Source organism: Ischnura elegans, chromosome 3, assembly GCF_921293095.1.
Source record: "Ischnura elegans chromosome 3, ioIscEleg1.1, whole genome shotgun sequence".
Lineage (NCBI taxonomy): Eukaryota > Metazoa > Arthropoda > Insecta > Odonata > Coenagrionidae > Ischnura > Ischnura elegans.
In genome coordinates, this window is record NC_060248.1 from 17141176 (window position 1) to 17161027 (window position 19852).

A 19852-nucleotide genomic window follows, 5' to 3' on the forward strand; every position below is an offset into this window, starting at 1 on the left:
TCCCGAAGGTGTTGGTTTCACTTGCTCTATTATGTTACATCACCCGAACAATGAGTGATGTAGAAACATATTTTAACAAAAAAAACAGTAAGGAGAGTTCCAGATTCCACACATATATAATGGATGCATATTCTCTCATTAAACATTCGTTTGAGCTTCAAAATTTCTGCAAATATTCGAGTAACTTCAGTATAAGCTTCGTTGACTTCGGTGAAGAACCACGAATGAAGAAAACCTTGAGTAAATCATTCACATTCAAGGTATAATTCTGGCAATTTTGTTCGAAGTAGGTCACGTTTTTCAGTATTTCCATGATAAGTGTGGGATGTTCAAGATAAATATTTTGCGGCTCTTCTTAGAAAATTAGAAGTTACTAATTCGGCAGACACGCATTCGAATATTTCCGATTTTATCAGGGAAATGTTGGGAGTGCGGCAGCCTAGTGGGTAGAGCGATTAATTGCTGACGAGTCACGTGTTCTAATCCCGGGTGAATCCGACGGACTCCCCCAAACAAAATCCTCGAAGTCCTATGGGAAACGAACTGGGCCCCCTTCTCTGAATGCGGGAAATTCACACGCTTAAGGTTAAGGTAAGTGTGAGGTCTACCTTCACCAACCTGTGGGTTGAACACACTCAGTGTAACAGTGAAAAGAGATTGCCACTAAAAGGGCTATAAAGTGCCTTTACCCCGGAGTTTTCCTCGATAGTCAACTGCAGTCAGTCTAACAGAGTTTTTCAGTTTTTTTTTTTTTTTTTTTTAAATTGAAGAAGGCAGTGCTGGAAGGAAAGGGAGGCTCCTTGACTACTCCTTTAGTACTCCATGGAAACCCACCTTAATCGGTAGAATACTATAATAATAATTACATCTCAAGGTATTCTTGTTCTGTAAAACTGAATCATTCGCTCGGATGGCGATGGAGGAGTCATCCGTTGAAACATTGGTGATGTACAACGAATTACACGGGAGGAAATATTGAGAAGACTTCAATCGAGCAGTACGAGGAAGGAGCTCCTGCTCCTTGGCGTTCGTGGGATGCGCGCTTGGAAGGAATAGGAAGGTTCTTTGGGTTGAACGAGACCGCGACGGACGGATGGAGAGGCAGTTGGTGCCAGGTGCTATCTCCCGCCCCCTCGGCCCAAGATGGAGGGGCCCATCTTGCGACGAGGCTGCGCTGGCCCCAGGTGACGCTTGTGCAGCCATCCACTCAACGCGCTGCAGCTTCGCCCAATTCTAAGAGCGTGGAACTTTCAGAGAATAACTGGGTGATGCGAATATGTTTTGCGAAATGCGAAAGAGCTACGTGTAGAAACGAGGAAAAGGATTATGACCGTAAGAAGGAAAGCTTCAAATGAATTTGGCCAGTTTATTAACAAACCAAATCGCACACGTAATAGAAAACACGGCGCACAGGAAAACAGGAATAGGATTGGTGAATGACTGGGTGACGTAGGAATGTTTTGGGAAAGGAGAAATTATAACATATAATTTGCCAAAATGCATAAGTAGTGAGAGAGCGGCCGTCCTTGGCATCACTCATGTACTCGCCAAGTGCTATAACTCGAAGGTTGGATATGAGGGGGCGAGGGTAGAGCTCACCCAAAACTAACCTTAAATTCATGTGAAAATCACATATTCAGGTTATCTCTGTTACGCAGTTACTCTCTCTCTCTCTCTCTATGGGACGCCTCATATCGCAAATTTTGGGTGAAGCCATCAAATACCCCTAATTTTGTTTTGAGTTGAGCGATAATTCTCAGTTACGCGCTCTATTTTTGTTAGGGGTTGTTCGATGGCTTCACCCGGATTTGAACCCTTGACCCTTCGAACAATAGGCCAACGCTCTATCCACCACGTCCCCACGTCCACTACATCCAAAAGAAATTGGACCCGGTTTCAAATCTGGACGTTGCGAATATCTGGAGGCGCTGTTTCCGAGTTTTTAGCGTGGTCAAAGTACCGCATTCTTGGTTTGACAATTTCTGGACTTAGGTCTCCGACTGACATTTTGAGGTGGCTATGTTTTGCCCTGAAAATGAACTACATTAAGTGAACAATGTTTCCACAATCATTAGTATTTCGCCGGTGATTGACATAGGATTTTTCCTATCATTCGCGATACTTCTATTAATATACAAACTGTTAGCCACTTTACTGTTAGGCATATCCTTGAAAATATACTTCATTACTGTAACTGTTAGATTTCCGTTGGTTATAATAAAATTAAATACCAGTAAAAGTGCAGGTAAATGGCAAGTTTACTTTCGTGAAATTTAGTTTTAAGTTGAGCTGGTTGTAGAACGTAACCGGGGTGATTGGTAATAATTTTTCCCGGGGAAAAGATGTTTGAGTCATTACTTCGCGAAGCCTACCAATACAGTGAGAAAAAAGATTTAAATTTTACGTTCCATTGTTTATTTTAATTTATTAACGAGTCATGACCAAAAATTTCACGAAACAGTAAGCATTGACCCTTATGGGATTGTCAATGTTTTGGTCAAAGTGGGCGTGGCTTGTCCTACCCAAGCACCCCTATTCTGGCCACCCTTCGCTCCACGCTCGGAACCAGTGGCGCCCCCTCCAGATATTTACATCCTCCTTGATTGGACGTCACTTCCTAAAATACGCTTATGTCCTTCGTCCTATGCTCCAGTGAAAGGCCCGGCGGGGATATCGGGTCAAGCATTCTTTCCAAGGGGACTACGCAGCGGAGGCCTCAGTCCGCCCCTTAGAAACTTGATTCATGTTACCACTTCGGACGCATTTGAATCGAAAAATGTCCTCAGCGCGGAGATGTGGGTAGAAAAATCCATTAATACTCAACTTTTGCAGTATAGTATTTTGCTACGCGAGGAGTTGCATTAAAATGTTGGGGGATTTCATCTAAAATCAGGCAGAGGGTCAATCAGGTGACCATCACCAATTTCTCTGAAAATTACATATATGAAAGCAGTATCCTCATGATGAATAATCATCACTGTATCTCAGCTCAGAACCGAACCGTTATAAAGTTACCATCCTTTTAACATTGCAGAGTCAGGCCTCAGAGTAAAAAATGAAAAATCACATAAATATTGATTGCAAAGGAACCATGGCTCGTAAAGCACTGGTTATTATTTCATTTAGAAGAGAATTCATTTATGCACATTCTGGCATAACTTGCAAGTCATTTGAAGCAATAATAAACAAATAGGACTTGTTTAAACAATAAAAATTAGTCATTATTTAGCAATTTATTACTAAAAAAAAGTCCGCTTTTATTTTCTGTAAAATTTCTCACTGGGGCGTATAAATGTTCTGCTATCAATTAAAAAAATACGAAAAGGCAGTATTTTTATACTTTTTGTTTTTTGGTATGTCAAACTTAAGCATGTTTTCAACTCTTTTACACCAAAATTGTTTACCTTCAAGGGGGAAAAAAGAAGTTTCATTCTACATAGCATTCATAACATTGAAAAGTTCATATCTGAATGATTAGTTACATCTATTGACTGAAAGCAAGTTCAATCTTGTTTACTTCCATGGCATCCAATGTGTGCAAAAACGCCCACTGCTACTGACTGGAAACGGTGAATGAGTCGCAATTTGCACCGAGTATTTTTCAATCTTTATTCATCCACGGCGAGGATTGGCCCTCGCGGGCACTTCACATAAGTATTCTACTTTGGGCCATGTGCTATAACTTTATGACTTTTATGAATCGCAAGATCACGAATATAAATTCCGGTTAACAGTCCTATTCTGCATTTCCGAATGAAAATGACCGCATTCGGAGAGGTGTTGGATCTTCAAATGAATCGTTCAATGAGTCACTCATTGGTCGAGACAGCAGCATGATAAAACACAAGCTGTAACATGATAAAAAAACAAGCCGGTTTCACGGAAGTGAGACGTTTAAGTGAGCGGTTACTCGTACATCATAAACGCTCACTTGAACTGAACTGAAATTCCTATCAATGCCCGTATTTGGCTAAATTTGTTACGTCATCCGCATTCGATCCCGTATTCGGAAATACAGAAGAACCGCCCTATTTTCATTGTTCTCTTTGGGTCAGCTGTGCCGAAGTTGTTACCAGGATGACGATTCGTAGCCTATACTAACCACATGTTACGATCAGGTCTAAGTTACATAAGATCACTTTGACCTAATCTGAGGATGTGGCCAGCATAGGCTACGAAACGTAATCCTGGAAACAACTTTGACGAGGTTAACCAGAAAATCATTGATCGCACAGCAATCCAGAGCTGTAAAAGCCGCAAAGAAAAATTTAAACGCCCCCTTTTTACATTATTTTTCCATGAAATTTCGATCGCCCTGCTAGTTAGCGACGCGAGTGGCGGCTTTAGAAAGCTCATTTAAATTTTCGGTAGATGCCAACTCATCAGGAAGCTGCCTACCGGAAAATTCTCCTGTAGGCTTCTAGATAATATTCGTTAGTACGTAATATTCATTTCATCGGCCTCTGCGGTACGAGGATGGGAAACCAAGTGCTTGGTACTGTGCAGAACGGTGTTTCTTGTCCATCGTGTCTCCGCTGTTGCGACCCGTGAGGACCTTTCGCAGCGCGGACGGCGACCCGCTTGTTGTTGGGAAACGCAGAGCGTGAAATCGGGGTCATGGACGCTCGCCTTCGATCGAAGTTTCGTTCGGCCGGCCGTCGTCGGCGGCTGCGCTCTGCCGCCATCCGAAGGACCTCCTCGCACGCGGCCCCTGGTGCTCAATCACGTACGTGCTCATCCGTGCCAGCGAGGTCGCCATCCCCAACGACGCTGGAGAGAGCAAAGCCGTTCCCGAAGTAACAACGTCAGTGACTGTGCCGCCGTCAGATCAAAGGAACAGGGGTACGGATGGTGGCGGCGCACTAACCAAAGGATGAGGCGGGAACTGAAACCCGCAAACCGCCTCAATAGGCGTGTGGCAGGGGGTCTTAGTACAACAGCCGCTCACGACTGAAAATGAAACGCAATACCGCATAGTATGTATTATAGTCATTTATTGTTCAGGGGAAAAACGAATTCCCATGCCAATCCGTTCGGCAAAATTTCTCTCTCAATTCATCGTTTATGTCGGATCTGGAAATATTGCGGGGTTCGAGTAGGATGTTCTCAGTGTCGCTTCGAAAGATTCTATTCTTGAGCTATATAATAACTGATATAATTCAGAACTGAAATAATCACCATGAAAACAAACGCTATCGTCGTAGTCGGCAAGTCAAACATTAGATCCGCGATGTAGTTTCTTTGCCTTTTCAATCTTGTACCCATGCGCAGAAGCCAATGAGTGTTCTTTTTTTATTTCCTCTGGGCTGACACATGGTCCACCGTATTTAGAAACATTCTCACGTAAATTATAAATGATCAAAAGTTCCTGGAGTATAGGTCAAATAATGCAAATAGTGTTTTGCCAACGTTTCGGTTTATTTTAAAACCTTCCGCAGAGCAATGAATGAAAAACCTATTTGACCTATTCTCCAGGAACTTTTGATCAATAATTAAAAGAGGTCAAGACAAGAGAAAAAAGAAAATGTAAACTATAAATAGAAATTAAATAGGACCTATCGTCGGAGCTATCACTCTGAGGGACGGAATGAATTACCGTGTTATTCAGGGCTTGGACTCATAATGCCACCTCTGATTTGCTGTAGGGCCGCCGCTGATGTGGCCATCTGCCGATGGAAGCTTAGCGACGGGTTGGACGGAATTGAACTCATCAAGAGGCGAGTGGCGAGGAGATTGGATTCATCGACGTTTTCTTCGTGGACGGAAGGCGTTTTTCCGATGCTCGCACGCTACTGCATGGCCACGAGAAGAGTGACTACACCCGTGGCCCGTAGCCAGTGGTGGTCATTCTCACTCAGAGGTTAAGATAAGGTCAAATGACAGCCGGCTCTCTATGATTAGTGCTCACTTTTGCTCTCCCCCATAATCCGGCGCAAAAAGACTTAATCCGTGGACTCAATATAAAACAAAAGAAAACTGCGCGTTTCGCCAAAGACTAATACGAGAATACGGAAAGCATTCCTCAGATGTTGAACGCATTAGGATGGGAGCAGCCAGGGATTCGGAGGCTTCGCGCTTGGCTTATAATGTTAGAGCAATTGACAAATAGATATCTTTTATTGCAACACGCAGAACATCAAATTAGAACCCCATTATATTTCCCGGTAACAGTAAGACAAGTAACTGTTAACGGGTTTATTTATGAATAATAATTGTGATGATTTTATTCTGCCAATGCATGTAGATTTCTATGGAGCAGTTAAGAAGTACTGAGGAATTTACCCCTCCCTTCATGGACTTCCCTGTGAAATTAAAAACTAAGTCTACTTCCTTTCATTTTATCTAAAAATCCTAATCTCTTCCTTCCTCTCCTTTGTTTACCTGACATTCTACCCTCTAGCACTGTTTTCAACATCCCCTTCCCCTCAGAACTCGCACCATCCATACCTTCTGTCTCCCCCGTATCTCACCTAAAAGCTGCCTCTTCTCACCCACCATGTCCAGCGCTTCGTCGTTCCTCCTCCTCCCCGTCCACCTCCTTCACCTTCTCCATTCTTCTCCATACTAACATCTCAAAAGCCTCCAGTCTTCTGTCGGCCTCCTTCCTTAGTGTCCACGTTTCCACACCGTAAAGTGCTACCCTAATTCACAAGCCTATTCGAATAATACACAACATAACTATGCTCTCAGAAGCTCCTCTCTGCTCGTGAACGCCTCCTTCGCTAACGCAATTCTCTTCCTGATGTCCTAACTGCTGCATCCGTTTTCCTCTAATGTGCTCCCAAAATAGTTGAATTGCTTTGACTCCTCAAGTTTTCCCCGCCTATTGATGCCTCGAGTCTCAAATTCCTACCGCGCGATGATTCACAAAACCACATAAGTAGCCTTGGTCTTATTGTGATTAATCCTCATGCCATGCTCCTCGCAGAGTAGGGAATCATACAAAGCTCAAACGATGACTGTGAAATAAGTTATAGTTAACTTAAGTCTTTAATTTCCCTCTGCTGTTATATCTTTTATTTAAACATGATTTTCATGCCACCGAAAAAAACTTCTCCGGGTAGGCAGATAAATTTAAGTAGGCGAGTGTCATGGAGGACCTATCTGCATGGTTCCATCGTATGATAGATAAATAAACACCCAAGTCTCCAATGGGATATTTGTCTCATTGGCGACTACTTTCATTAGTTGGATGGCATTTCAAGCCTACATTTTATATGTTAACTTTCGCAGGTGTTTGTTTGTCTGTAAAACTAATAACCAGTTGTGAAAAAAAACTTATCTCTGAATACTTTTAGACAAGGGTAGATTTGCCTGTGGTTACTTAAAATGGATGAAGCCATCACTACCATACACTTGGTTATGCTTACATTGTTGGTAAGGGAAAATTTAAAAATGGCCACCGAGTTCCTCTGTAGCCATAAAAGTCAAAACTCAAATCCGAAATTGTTAGTTTGGCCTTGGTAGCGTCGTTTGCGAGACCACTCAGCGTGAAATTGGAAGAGCCTGCATGGAGTTCAGGGAATGTTTTTCATATTTGGAGTCTGAACTTCTCTGTGTCCTAAATTCGAATTTTTCAACGAACTGGGTTCTGTTTTCAAGCAAAAGATTCAGAGGTTCATGCCATGTTCTGGATGGGGTTGGCGTGCTTCGGTGTAACTGGAGGCTAACTAGCAGGCGAGGGCTATTCGCCGCTGCTACTGTGGAAGGCGAATTTATCTTTATACTAAAAAAGCATTATTATTATTTTTATGTTTTGAATTATTATTTTTGCAATGAATATAAGATTATATGATTAATAAGTTTATGCACTAAATGCCCAGTTTTATCAAGGGAATTAAATACTACATAGGCTCCAATTTTTTTATTCAAATTTGCATTACTATTGATGCTACGTTAAAATAACATTTAAATACTGGTTCCATGGTGCAAATGTTTGATCACTGTTGTGTATCATCGTGGTAAGATACGTTTTCAAATCACCGTATTTAGCTATTAGTTTGTGGAATTTGGTGAATATTCATTTTGTGAAATCCATTTATGAGAAATATTAAACTCGAAATGCATTAAAAATTTACTTGTGCTTCAGTTCTATTATTTTTACCTTGCTTACTAGTTCAAAGGGAAACTTTGAAGACCACATATTCACCCAAAATTACCTTGTTATTTTTATACTTATTGTTATGATGAGATTAACTTATTGAGACAAAAATAATTTTTAAAAGTGCAAGAAATTTAATCAAATTAATTAATAATACTCTATAAAGGATGTTACATTGGGTATTACTATTATCGCAGGCAAGAACGTTTTGAATTTTTCACGAGTTTTCACATAAGAAGCTGGCCGGCATAAGGATTTACTGGCGGTAAGAGGACTGCATCTACAGAGCTGTTACAATAAAATCTGTCAAGCATCGATATATTGCTTGCAATCGTTAAGTGTAATGACCTCAGAAATCTGCATGGATTTTCACTCAGCGAAATGAAAAGGTAAATACCATAGAGAAATTGGATCAGTCATCATCACTGATCAACATTACTAAGATTGGCTTCTCCACTCAATTCTCTTATCAGCTGATCTTGCCACACCTAAGTATTTATTCTCTGTCACATCCTTCTTTAACCGTTCGATATATTTTATTCACGGTCTTCCTTTTCTATTCTTGCCATCGTCTTGACCCTCGGCGATTGTCTTCATTGGGCCATCATGCGATTTGATCGGCATGGAAACATTTTGAGCCGGTGTATGTGTTATGTTCATTAAAATAACGAGTGTTGGTCGCCAGTTTGGGTATTTAAAAATATCATTCTTTACCAATGTACTACCGGAATTTGATGAATTCATATTCAGGGATACGTACAAAGAATCATAGGGTACAAAACCTTCATCTCATAGCTTATTTCACAAAATCAATAAATTTTCAGAGGGCATTTCTCCATCATATGATTACTTCTTTGTAGCCCTGAAGATGGAATTCGATAAAGTCCGAAAAATTGCTGAAGAAAAATTTGTTAACATCCGAAACTGACGACCTACACTGGATATTTTTAACCGATAGGTATACAGGCGGGGAAAAATTATCTTGAAATTTTAACCCTGGATAGCTAATGCCAGAATGAAAAAATTACCGATGATATTTAGATCGAAATCGCATTATTTTTGAACCACAGAATCGTTGTCCCTCTCTCGGTACTTCCCCTCCCCTAACAGCGAAACCATCCGAGAGTGTCCGGGCTCTCACGAAAGCTCACCCGCAGAAATAAAGTGAATTGACTATCGGCAAAAATGTGCCAGAAATCGATGAAAAAATGCCCGAGATTTAAATGGCCGACCGTGTGGCCGATTAAAATGACCGTATATAACGGTGAATGACGGAACATGCATTCGGAAGATAGAAAATATTCCCCCAAGCCCGAGCCGTCATTCAGCATGTCCTCGTATTCAAATGATTACTTCCTAATTGGCGTGGCACCTTCACGGTGGGATTAACATGTCAGACTTGTCATCGCGAGTGATTTGATTTGAGGGGAGAGCAGTCATTGCTTAGCGTGCTAAGCTGTGAAACTTGAATACAACATCGTAATTATTACTCATCGATCTGTTTCCTCACTTTGATGGTGCTCTTTGCTTTTAACTCCCGTATCATTTATTCATAACTTCGGCGCATGTGGCGGCTTAACCTTGGTCTTCTTTGATGATCGCCACTAACCAATTTTTCTTTCAATTTGATTTCTTGTTGGAGTAATTTCAAATAGATTTGCTCTCGCTATCCACGTCGTATTTCGTTGCTACCTGCCGTATACTGCTTACTTGGGTCTTTTAGATAGGGGATATATTTCGAGATCCGTACGTAGATTTCTTTGATTTTTTTTTTCAAAGAACTTAATTGTGCGAAAATTTTGCAAGATGCGAATTTTGCGAAAATCTTACTTACCTTATTCAACGTCTGCATTGTTGTGGTAGCTCCACAGTTTCGTCGTAAATACGGAAACCAAGTAGGATGCTGTGTAATTAAAGCAGTGAGTGAGCCGTTGTAATATTTTTTAAATCATGATGCGATATCGCTGGACAAATTCAGTAAAAATTGCTAATGAAGGTATTGAAAAATTTAATTTAATTTAAATTGCAGCATTCAGAGCCGAATATGTGAGTTTTTAAAATCTTTTATTTTATATTCAAATAAATTTTTTATTACGAATTTTTATTGAATGAATAAGTGATTTTCTTGAAATAATGATATTTTTTGGAATCGAATAATAAATATCAATAATATTGCCCTCGAAGAAGTTTGATGTAATATGGAACCTTTTTTCAACCTGTCTCTTTCGGGTAATTGTTATGTTCCTCGTATATTCGAAGTATGGATACCGTAGTGATTGGTAAAATTTTGCGAAATTCCAAGGAAAAAGTATTTAAGACAAATACGCCCACGGTGGATGAAGTTAAAATAATTACCCCTGGGGGGACTCGAACCCCCAATCCCCGGTTTAGGAGACCGATGCCTTATCCATTAGGCCACAGGGGCTTGTTGGAAGAAAGCGCTACGTTGGGCAGCGCTACCTTCTCGGAAAAATCCGTGGCTTTGCAAGGTAACCTTAACATTCGTTCATAGAGTGTAATCCGTGAGCTCGTTTTTTTTTATTTATGTAATCCTCAAGTCTCCGCTGGGAACAGATTACGTTTTATCCTGTTATCAACGCAGAGTATATGGAAACGACAGAGATTTCCGGTTTTAAGTCAGTGTCATTAAGAATAGAGGAGGAGTTATTTTTTCCTCCTTGGTCAGTGCATTGCAGTTCGACTCGGTATTCTATTTCTAAGCTCAGGAGACATGCTCACCATTCTGGCTTTCAAGTTCTTACTCTCAGGTCGCACTACGTGGCACACGATTATTTTTTCCATCCCTCAGAGTAATAGAGGTTTTCGGGACCGAAAGAATGATTCCTCAACCATTTTCAATCTCACGGTAATTCCCACATACCCTTTTTCCATCGCTTATCTCCGTCATTTTCCGTATCAACAACTATCACTCACTCAGTCAATGCCAAGCTTGACGTTACAATCGCTGTCAGCGGCCTTGCGTTCTGATTGGCTGAAAGACGGTACCCCCGACGCGTCGCGACGGTTTCAGCGACGGAAAAAGGGACGAGTGATGTAGAAAGTCTCTATCCCTGGAACCATCGCGGAAAATGATTGCGTGAAACGGTCATTTTTCGGCCATCATTGACGCGATCGCTGGGTCTATCGCTTGGAAGAGACGGAAAAAAATATTTGAATGATTCAGGCTAATGTATAAATATATGTGCGATATTGCTGCATGTGATTGGATCATGTGCGAATGCATGAACCACATTAGAAAAGATTTATATTTCCTATTCAATAATTCAAACAAGTTGGGTGCTTATACAGTGAATTCTTGCGTTCACGCATTTAGAAAACACATTATTGCCGAACAGATTTCAGCTTCAATGTTGTCATAATGGCCGAAATATTCCACGGTGAGTGATGGAAAGTTAAAAAATTTACCCCTGGGGGGACTCGAACCCCCAATCCCCGGTTTAGGAGACCGATGCCTTATCCATTAGGCCACAGGGGCTTGATGTATGACTGCGCTTCTCCTTGTTTTTCTCGCCGTTACCACTTTCACCCGTCTCTTCTCCCCCATTCCGTGCATTTGAAGGCGTTAAGCTTCAGCGAGGGACATAGACGCCGTTGTAGTAAGTAATGAGCGGAATTGTGATTTTCCAACCACTTCGTTACCTGTGACTGCTACTCATCACTAACGGTGATTCTTAACTGATTGCGATCACCGAGGAGAATCGCTTTCAAAATTCAGCCGTGATTTGTGGCGCTGCTGTTCCTGCTACTTTGTCCAATTCCAATGAATGAGCTCTCCGCAAAAGGAACGAATAAACTAATTGAAAATTGGAAAATTAGGCAAAATATTTTTATGAGGGAATAGTTCTGATTCTGAGTTTATATTACGATAGTCAAGTAAGTTTGATACGGTAAGGGGATTGATAAGTAGCAATCATTAAAATCCCTTCAGCATTTAAAAAAAATATTTTATATTCTAACCATCATGACTCAAACCGTTAGCGGTATATTTCGTAAAGAATACCTTATTTATCATAAAAGATTAATAAGGCATCCTGTTGGTAGCAGCCGAAGCTATCTTCACCGTATTCACAGCCGCAGTGATTTCGAGTATTCGGTGAATTTGTCACCGGCAGTGATCGGCTACTTCTCTTCAATCACAGTTAGCGATGTATCGCTCATCACCAGTAGTACATAGTATTGACTTCCGTCTCGCTCACATGTGAAGACTCAGGTGTTGAATCCCGCTCCGGCTTCTTTTATCCCCAACCTCCTGACTGTATTCTTCAGATTAAATCAATCAAGAACGTCTCACGATAGAAATAATTTTAAATGCTCGCAGAACCACATATTCGGTCTCGGTGACGGTGGGGTACTTAAAGTTTCCACCTGCTAAACCGAAGGTTGTGTTTTCGAGTCCCGTCTGGGTAGTTTGCCCCCATCCAGGATATGGGTGTTTGTAAGAGTTCATTGTTGGTATCCCCTGATGTAAAGGTCATGTGCTGTTCTCTCATGGGAAATGAAAATATTAAAGATATAATAAAGGTAAAGTGTAAAAATTTTTTGGTGAAAGTGTCTTGGATACATCGGTTGGGCTCGTACCGAGTTCAATGGAATCCTACGGAATCTTCCATCTTTAGATACTAAGGAGTATTATGTTTTCTGTCCGGTAAGAATTTTATGCTGCTGAAGGACATCGATTTTTTTCTGTCCGCGTTCGTGAGGCTTCCCCGGCGTTCAAGTGGGCGTTGGTACCTGCTGTATGTCCTGGATTGCACACGCGGTTCAAAATCCTTACAAAAAATAACATCGCAAGCTTTTATCGGCCAAGAAAAACGAATATTTAAACGCAATTTTTTTATTAGCTTTTGATTTCATGATGCACAACAGCACAATAGAGAATGATACGCAAAAGTCCACCTTTTTACTAAAAGTTGTGTTAAAGTAGAAAAAATGTTCTGCGTGGTAAATATGTATACTACTATATATTATGTATCACTGAACAATAGAATATTTGAGACAGCAGCTGTAGATTTGATCCTAATCCTATTCGCGCTATTGCCTCTGGTGCTTCGCATCCGGAGCATCTGTTACTACAGCTCAGAAATATCCGATGAGCATTGACTCCACAAAATGTCCCTGACATCTCCGTACCCTTACGGAGAGATCATGCTGAATCCTCTCAGGGTATTCATCGCTTATTGGTCCACAGTTTCTAGGGAAAATATCAAGATTGGAGTGGGGGAATGAAATTCCAGTGGCGTATTGCAACCAATTTCACGGAACTTTTCTGGGAGTTTTTTGACCGGGTATTGGTAGTTCTTTCCTTTTCTGTTGATTAAAATCTAAAAAAATTAATAATTCACCTTAAAAGGGTTCGCAGACTGCTTTCTCTTTACCCTCCAAAATTTTATTCATCTCAGGGTCTTTTAATGTTGTGAGTATTTGAAGGATAACAAAAATTCCTTCCTTAACCTTTTGCATGTCTCAATATATGATCTACATCTGATATCCAAGCTAAGGCAGGGCCTTCTTTAGAATTTTTGATTTTTTACCTTTGTGTTTACTTTTACCGCTAGTGTGAATTAGATGAAGTATACTTTTGGCATACTACACAAAATTATTACAGTCAACTTTATGGCATACGCGCTAGTTTTCCATTTAATGTGAATTAATCAAATGAATTACCGAATTAATAACCCCGATTAGCTTTAGTCGAGTTTGAACTAAGTCGATCAATTGGTTTCAGTTCATTGCGTTTAAAAATAGCACAATGGTGTAAGTAATGAATGACCAATAGGTGATCAGGCGAAAGTAACTGTTGCGGGAAGAAACTGCTGGAAGATTTTCTGATCCCATACGGCATGATTTATGGCTGAAGCTATAGGGAGCCTTTTGCCGTGCCATACATCGTCCGTGGGATTGGACTGTGCACCGTAGTCCCGTAATTGTCTTTCTCCCCCACCACGAAAATATGTTACATCCGCGGGCTATTTTTTTGAGATGCAGTAGTTGATATTACACACCGTATGTTTACTATTAGGAATTTTTATTAATATTATTGCTTGATAATTTATACGTTAATAATTATTGTCAAAGGATTTAAATAGAAAAATTAAATTACTTTTTAAATTAACTTATCAATTTTGCCGCCACCTGAAATCTGCCGCCCGGGGCACGTGCCCCCTCTGCCTCGCCATATTTCCGGGCCTAAGTGGGAGTGCTGCCTTGTCTTCAGGAGTACATCTACATAATACCCCGCAAGCCACCTAAAAGGCGTGTGGCAGGGGTGTTAGGACACCAGCCATGTACAAATAAAAAATGAGGTGCTCTAACGAAGTTGGGACTAACGTTTATTAAAGTCCTTTATGGTTCGGAGAAAAAACGAATTCCCATATCTATCCATTCGGCAAAACATTTCTCTTAATTTATTGCTTCTATCGGATCTGGAAATATAGTGTGGCTTTAATATTATATTATCTTCGTCGCTCTTAAAGATATCCATTCTCAATTGTTCAAGCAATATAGGCCTGCACCGGGTCCCATACGCTCGCTGCAGTAGCGTATGGGGTAGTTGCCTCTGGTGTAAGGCGTATTTTTACGGCCACTCGGAAGACGCGCCTTCGACGTCATCCCGGACGCACGGCGACGTAGACGACGAGCGACGGGGCCATTCCGTGGGATATGAGGGGGGTGAGAAACCTGTGGAGTAGTTGGAGTGCTTCAGCCCAAAGGGGACTCGCTACCTTACCCCCTCGCAACTCCTTTTGTGATGCTTCACCTCCCTCCAGGGTTCTGCGTGCGCTACCGTCGCGGCCCCTCAGGTAGGGTTCGGGGAGGGAGGAGGTCTCGTGGCGAACGGAGGCCGTGTGTCGTGGATAATGCGACCCGGGGATCTTCTGGGCCAAACGACCGCCGCCTTCCCGAAACTACTCCGTCTTCGCGGGGAAGGATGGAATCATTGGTCGCCAGAAAGGGTCATGGAGCATCCTAATTTAGTAAAACTCGCTTATAACGAATTTCAGGGGCTATCGTTCTATTTCGTCGTGGTTATAATAAAGGATTTTGCCCTATACATCACAGGACATTAGGAGGAGAATTGTATTAGCAAAGGAGGCGTTCATGAACAGGAAGGAGCTTCTGAGAGGATCGTTATGTATGAGTTTAAAGAAAAGGTTAGTGAAGAGTTTGATCTGGAGTATAGCTCTCTACGGTGCGAAAACGTGGACACTGAGGAAAGAAGACGAGAGAAGATTGGAGGCATTCGAGATGTGGGTATGGAGAAGAATGGAGAGGGCGAACTGGACGGAGAGGAAAATGAACTACGAAGTGCTGCATATGGTTGGCGAGGAGAGGCAGCTTTTAGATGAGATTCGGAGGAGACAGAAGGTATGGATGGGAGTAGTACTTAGCAGGGAGGGAATGTTGAAAATGGTGTTATAGGGTAGAATGTTAGGGATAGGAGGGAGGGGAAGGAAAAGAATAGGATTTTTAGACAGATTGAAAGGGAGTAGGCCTTACAGTGAATTGAAGTAGGCAGTGCTGGAAGGAAAGGGAGGCTCCCAGATCACTTCTTTAGTACTCCATGGAAACCTACCTTAATCGGTAGAATACTGTAATAATAATCACAGGATTGTCGACTAATATTCCGTAAATATTCAAAACTGGATAATCTTCTTCTTCTTTCTCTAAATCCCCTTTTCCTATTAGGCGTCGGGGTCCACCAGCCGCTTACTTAACACCCTCCTATTCTGAGCGAGCCGCTTCACATAATTCATACTCAGTCCGCGCCGGGCTGCCAGTCTCTCCACATAACCTTCCCACTCCAGCCTCCGCCGTCCTCTTCCTCGCCTTCCCTCCGGTCTTGCTTCCATCACCTCTCTTGGTTTCCTATCCTCCTCCATCCTAACCACATGTCCGTACCATCATAGTGCTTTTATTTCTAGAACTAGATAGTCAATCTTTTTAAATATCAGACACGATGGAGTTCTCTCAGGTAAATACTCTAGAGGTACGCCATTATTTATTTATATAACACCAAAGGCAGCACTAAGACCTTTACATTGGGGTTATAAACAAAATAAATTATGTAAATGTAATTAAAAAACACGTATAAAAATAATCTCATAAATAACAACCATTTTCAACATATACAATACACACAAAAGGTGGGTGTCAAAAGGATAGTCTTTTCAATTGGTTATTAAAATTGGTGCGGGAGGCAAAGAGGTCAAGAGAAGAATAAATATGTATTTGAGATTGAATTGAAAAGAGAAGGTAAGCGGTAAAAGAGGGATATTGCCCGACGGTAATTGGGCTGGTGTAGAGCTTCAGTATCGTTTTGCGAGTTGGAATGCGGGGTGAAAAGAATGTCAGGAGATCAATGCATCTGAAGGACCATTGCACATTCATGATGCAGTTGAGAAATTTGATGAGAGTCTGATTGTCGCGACTGGACGACACTGCTACCTACTGGTAGGTCTTCTGCCTGGATAAGGTCCCGAAGGGAGAGCGAATCAAATACTTATTGGGAGTAATTAACACAGCTTTTATTGTTCGTTCTTATTCAGTTCTTGCACTTGCACGGGGGGGATTTGAGGCTGGCGCGCACGGAGGTGGCATGCTTGGGCAGAGAACTTACGTGGCGGCGAGTAGGGAGAGGCGGTGCCGATGTACGTGGACCTGGTTGTACCCGGTTCGATTCCCACTCGAGTCGTCGTTCGAGATCTACCGCAGCTCCCGCGTCAAGGTCCCGAAGAGTCCCCGGAGGAGAGTCGCAGCAGTCCCCGAACGACGAACTCGCTCTGCCCAAGCACTCCGCACTTGCTGTACTGCCACGAAAAAACAGTCCTCCGCGGGCCACAATTTCTGCCCTATATAGCTATTTTCTGGGGGTGCGGGTGGAGGGAAAGGGGTCGCAGCGGGAAAGGGTAGAGTACCCTCGGGCGTGGTCCGAATTCTAAGAAATGCTACTTGGACCCACGCACCCTAGGGCGGGAAAAGTAGCGTCCCGCCTCCTTTCCCGCCACGCAGAGTATCCTTCGATCACCACATGATATCAATCGGCGGTGGTCAGGGTGTAATAATCCAAGTGAATGAAGTATTACGTAGAAACAGGTTAGTTATTCGACGAAATACCTTCTATTAGAAATCTTTGGCTGCGTGAAGTCAGGAAATTAGAGACTACACATAAGAGAGTTCCATGGATATTATAACGTGACTGAAGTTTGAGGATGAGGATAGAGGAATTATATGCGGATGAGGATAGCGGATTATGGAAAGGATAGCGGATAGGAGATCGGAGTGGAGAACTGCGTCGAACCAATATTAGAATTGTTGACCTATGATGATGATGACCTAAGGCATAATGTGTGATGAAGTCAATAGCAATCAATTTTTCTATACGTTTCTGTCGAAGGTGTATGAGACATTTTTGCGATCAATTTCGGAGGTTTCCGGACCGCGCTAGCAATTTGATGATTTCGACGCATACTAGATGCTGTAGCATCCTCATATTAGAATGGTGTTCTGTTCCTTCTTCTTCGTAAACTTAAGCCTGACCTCAGGATGCTAAAGTATATTACGAGAAACATCAAAATCGCGATACCAGCGCGGCTGATGCGCGAAAACCCTATCAAATGGAAGATACATACGGTTACTGAAGATAATAGTGTCGCTCTCGGTGCTACCAGTAAAAAGGAAGTCAGAGGCGTCTAATTTACTGGAAGACAAAGTACAATTTTTCAATTTAAAATGTTTGATGTTTCCTTAATCGTTTCGGTACTCACCATCTGTGATGGAATGGTGACTACGTATGCCATAGCGATTAATTCAATCATATTTCCCTTTGTGAAGTGATATTCAGTATCCAATTGCTGACAGATTTTCGGTGGTTATTGCCGATGGTAAGGATGGACCATCATCCATTCTTATTCTTGTTGACGAACCATAATGACAAGGCACTGTCAGCTGTGGTACAATAGTTATAATTATCATATCAATTCAGGATGTGCTACTTAAACTGCTCGCAGCGCCGGATATGTATGGGGGGCGCCCCCCCCCCTTGCGGGGCCGCCCGCATTGCCGAACATTGCAGAACCACAATTGTAACTTATTTTTATATCATAGGATGGCACTGTCTTGCATTTGCGTATTATCAGTTTAAATAAAACTTTCTTAAACTTTTCATGTGTCTTAATTATTTGTCTTTACAACAAGAGTAAAGGTAGCTGAAGATATCATTAGCTCACCTCCCCCCCCCCCCCCCCCCCCCGTTGAGTTTTTTCTTTATCCGCTATCTGACTGCTCCTCCTTTTCCCATTTCTTCTGGTGAATGGGCACCATTTCGAACCTTCTTTTCTAATATTTTGGCGATGGAGAGGAATGGTAACGGACGTGGCTGCTAATCAGGGATCGATGCCGTTAAAATGGGCCAAATTTCGGGCGTCACTTCGCTTATGGATGGTGTCATTCATCACTTCATCTCCATGGCAACCGGTTGGACCGGTGGTGGTGGCTTGAGAGCAGCGTTTCAATGAGCGTAGTGCGGATGGCCCACTAGGGGTTCTCGAAGAAGACGCGTTCGGGAGAGGAAATATAAGGCTTGTGATTGTGAAAAGTTGCTACAATACCAGTTTTACTAACTTCGGAAGCTTTCGAGGCTACTCGTTAAGAGGAGGACGATGTCTCTGAAGATGCCGCGGTCGCTGGAATCCACAATAAACACTTTACTTTTCTTAGTGGTAAGCATGGGCGTACCCAGCGAGGGGCAGCTGTCCCCCCTCCCCCCTAGAAGCAAAAATCCCAAATGTCTTTAAGGAAAATAATATTTTTAATATTAATAATATATAATTATATGATAATAATATATTGATATTAATATATTTATAATAAAAATAATATTAATATCAAGCAAATAATTGTAAAAACTAATAAACAGGTGTTACTACAGTTTCCTAAAAACTTTGATTTCATTTACGTTTTCCATGCTTAAATCTTACCTACAACTAGAACAACCATGGCTTGCCCCCCCCCCCCCCTAGTTTTGATCCTAGGTACGCCCTTGGTGGTAAAGGGATGGCTAATAGAGGTGTATCTGAGCAAATTTAATCAAACTGTCAAATATGAAGTAATTATTTCCCGGCGAAGCATTTGTGTGACGTCTTCTCGTGATTTCCGCCGGTTTAGATGCAGAAAGGTATTTACTGCTCTACGATCTATGCCCTCTAAGAACAAAAGCTATTCACAGCACAAAAATAGAATCATTCAATCAACTCACTCACTCGTTCTCACTCACTCGTTGCGAGCGATAAACCAATGAAACAAGGCCAAGGATGCCGACTTACGAAAGATATTGTGGGGGCCCTAACCGGGGATATTGCCCCGGGAAATTTTATAAGTAGTGAGTTTTAAGATCTTTAAGCATTTTAGAAGGGTCATATGGTCAACATTAGAACCCTGATAACTTGAATCTCGATCTGGACACTCCGGGAATAATCGACAAGCCTGACAAATTTTTCCCTTACACCCATAAAGAATTTTTGAGGGGGCTCGGGCCCCCACAGGCCCCACGGAGTCAGCGCCACTGAACAAGGCAATAGAACAAAAGAGTTCTACTATAAAAGGTTTTTTTTAAATTCATACGCAATATTCGAAAAAGAATATAATACGAGGGTAAACTTAAAAGTAAGTTCTCCTAAGTCGATGCGTCGCTGCATGAAGAGCTTAGAGCAATCCATCAACACCACCGTGTTC

At 41.9% G+C, this 19852-nt stretch overlaps 1 protein-coding gene and 2 non-coding genes across 3 annotated transcripts in view; 1 reads left to right on the plus strand and 2 right to left on the minus strand.

The window, feature by feature from the left end:
• LOC124155494 overlaps positions 1–19852 on the plus strand; it is a 316456-nt gene that overhangs the window by 187123 nt on the left and 109481 nt on the right. The gene's annotated exons all lie outside the window — the stretch shown is intronic.
• On the minus strand, positions 10454–10526 carry Trnar-ccu. Its single transcript has one exon. It is a non-coding gene; the product is annotated as a tRNA-Arg (tRNA).
• Trnar-ccu lies at positions 11525–11597 on the minus strand. The gene has a single exon. It is a non-coding gene; the product is annotated as a tRNA-Arg (tRNA).